The sequence below is a fragment of the Anneissia japonica genome, unplaced genomic scaffold (genome assembly GCF_011630105.1).
Source record: "Anneissia japonica isolate Jap-2015-1 unplaced genomic scaffold, ASM1163010v1 scaffold287764_len353371_cov104, whole genome shotgun sequence".
Lineage (NCBI taxonomy): Eukaryota > Metazoa > Echinodermata > Crinoidea > Comatulida > Comatulidae > Anneissia > Anneissia japonica.
Window position 1 is genome coordinate 347930 of NW_022686317.1, and position 3568 is coordinate 351497.

Here is a 3568-nt window from a genome sequence, read left to right on the forward strand (position 1 = left end):
AATTAGGAGGTATTAGTTACCGTGGCCGGAGGAGGGGGAGGGGCAGGAGGGGTTGGGGTTGTGAGCCGTTTCACCTCATTTGTCACTAGCAGTAGCGCCTCCTACAACTACAGAACAATGGCAGATGTATGTGTCTCCAGGCAAACGTGAATATACCAAATAAAGAATAAGAATAAGAATAAAATGATTCATGACACACTCGTTATTTGACTGCTGCAGAGTCTTTCCACACCCCACCCCTCTCCCCTCCAGCAGACAGGATCCTGTAGAACTTATTTATCTAATAAAAGTCGGAAAAACAATAGAAACGATTCTGTGTTTTAGTCAAACTACGCCAAATCTCCCAAGCCCTGGCGTACCTAACCTAGTATTCCTTATAGGCTACCTTATAGGCCTGGCCCAACTAATGTAGGCCCATGTCAGTGGCCTAACTTAGCTAGGCCCCTGTCGCTGGCCAGACCCTGGCCTAACTGGCCCTTGACCTGCGGGCCTTGTCCAGGCCCCTGGCCTAGGACCAAGGCATCAATTCAAAATCTGAATGCCAATACGCCAACATTCAAATCTCAAATTAATTTTATAATGAATTTTACACAACAGAAGTCTATCGCTTACCGATTATACTACATGTCTTATCCTACTTACTCGATTACAATTACAAAAATAGGTACCTGAAATGTACATGTGGCTACTGAACTCATAAAAAGAACTACTGGTGTGGCGCTTTTCATGCCCGTTCCCATGTTGCATATCTTACATTCCCGTAGTACAGTAGGCCTATCATAAGTCCAATGTCATAGTAAATTAACACTTTAATACAAAAAAACTGACTAAATTTTTTAATGAAGCTTTACATACTTTAAAGGCACCCTTGCAGTATTATTGGTTTACAATTTATATATATTTTATATATATATATATATATATATATATAATTAATTTAAAATATATATAGGGCCCTATGTATATATATTCTAATGTTTTAAACATGTTACGTTACTGTAATATATTGTTTTTAATATATTTATTAATTGCTTAATATTATAAATATAAATATATATGTTATATATATATTATATACGACTATATACTACCATAGGGGGAAACCTTAGCAATGGAGAGGGTTAGAAATAATACCTTAAGGCGAAAATACTGCCGCTAAGGGGAAATTTTAACGAAGTTAAGGCGAAATGTACACAAAGGATTTTTCACCCTATGAGTTAGGAGTAGTATATATATATATATATTCTAATGTTTTAAATATGTTATGTTACTGTAATATATTGTTTTCAATATATTTATTACTTTTTTACTATTATATATATATATATTAATTATTATATTTATTTTTTTAATATTATATTATATATATATTATATATATATTCTAATGTTTTAAATATGTTATGTTACTGTAATATATTGTTTTTAATATATTTATATTGTAATATATTTGTTATTTATTTATATGTATGTATGTATATAAGTATTTACATTTGTCTATATTTTATTTATATTATTTATTAATTTTAATTTTTATAGAATGCATTAATATTATTTAATATACTGTAGGTAATAGAATAACTATTACATATATAAAAATTAAATAATTTATTCATATATATTTTGTTGTTAAATATTTATATTATTGCCATATATTTATTATATATTTATATTTATTATTACTAGTATTAACAATAATAATTTTTAACATGTATAACGACTAATGAAAAATGCATATTTATTACACTAGACCCTAGATACACTAGATAGGTCGTTTAGCCAGATATGTTTACCTACCTAGCCTTAGGCGGCCCTATAGTCTCATTTGCAATAGTAGTCCTATTACTTACCTAGCTACATGTGTTTTTTTTTTAACTTTTATGTATAAACATTGCTGCTGAAATGACCGTAGTAGAACCAATAACTCCCTCGTTGAACTAGCACTGTAATAATACACATCACAGGGGCGGATCCAGAAATGTCCAAAAAGGGGGGGCCGGAAGCGGGGGCCGAAAGTTGGGCCGATTGAGACAACACTGTCGTAGGGGGTCTGGGGCATGCCCCCGCGAAATTTTTGTGTTCTAGACGCACGAACATAACATTTGAGGCATTCTGGGCTATCAGTTTTTTCTTTTTCTCTCTTTTTTTTTCTTTTTTTCCCTTTTTTTTATCTCCCAAAAGGGGGGAGGGCCGGGGCCGGGCCGGCCCCCCCTAAATCCGCCCCTGATTATTAAATTGCAATGAGATCTATACATATATGTTAAAGAATACTTTAATGTGATGAATTTATTTGGCTATGGCAAGCAAGCAAAGAGTATAAAACTGCAGGATGTCTGACTGCTGGGGATTCTTTGGAACACAATCCTATTTCAAAAAGTACTACCCAAAAGGGGCGTGGCCTTTAAAAGAACGTAAAGTGCGTTCATATCGAACGCGTGCTGCGCGTTTATAGAATGTATGTTGGAATTCGAAACGCAGCACGCGTTCAATACGAACGCCTTTTACTTTCTTATGAAGGACACGCCCCTTCGTGGGAGTACTGTACTTAACGTTCCATTACCTGTATACAAAATAAGGGCAGTCGGACCTCTTGCAGCTTTATAGTATACTCTTTGAAGCAAGGTACAAAGTTGAAAAGGGCTGTACCGAGCTTTACGCTAATAAGGGTAGTTTAGTTTTTATGGAGAAGTATTCATGCAAGTTTATAAGTATCTTCTTTCATACATCTAAACATAGGCTAGAGATTGTTTTGCCTGAGAGGCTATGCTGTAATTAGGCTAGTAGGAGGCCTAGGCCTACTGTACTAGACTACTCACTGACTGATCCGTTGAGCACGACCCAGCAGGCAGACAGATTTGCTGCTGCTAGACTAGGCCCAAGGCCTAGTATTATTTCGGTGTACTACTAGGCCTAGCCTAGTTAGCCTAGACCGTACACCCAGATTGATTGATGGTTATCCGTAGTTCTGTACTGTATTGTGGTAAATAACAAGAAAATTTTTACCATATCCTATTAGTATTATTTATAATAATACTAATTTTTACCGTGTCAGTCAAGTGAGTGGTTGGGTCTATAAAACGAAGACCAAAAACGAAGATCCTTATTTTTTCTCTTTTATTTTAACGATAATACACTAGGCAATCACAAAATTTTTTTGAACATACGTTTCTGAAATTTTCAAGGGTCTTCGTTTTATGGACACCCTAGGCCTATTATATGGGTGTCTATAAAACGGAGACCGAAGACCTAAAAAATGAAGACCTCCAAGTATTTCTCAGCTATCTTATTGAAGTATTTCAAAATCATCATAAAACTATTGCCAAATACCTATTTCATCATTTCATCGGAATAAAATGAGGAATATCAAGAAGGGTATTTGTATTGTAGACACCCTGTAGGCCTATTAGGCCTATAGGTGTTTACAAATCGAAGACCAAAGACCCGAAAAACAAAGACCCACATTTTTTTTTTGCTTTTTGTAATGATACTAAACCAGGCTGTCACAAAATCATAATTACAATTACAAGATTATTTGAACTTTTGTTTTATAGACACCCTATATGGGTGTC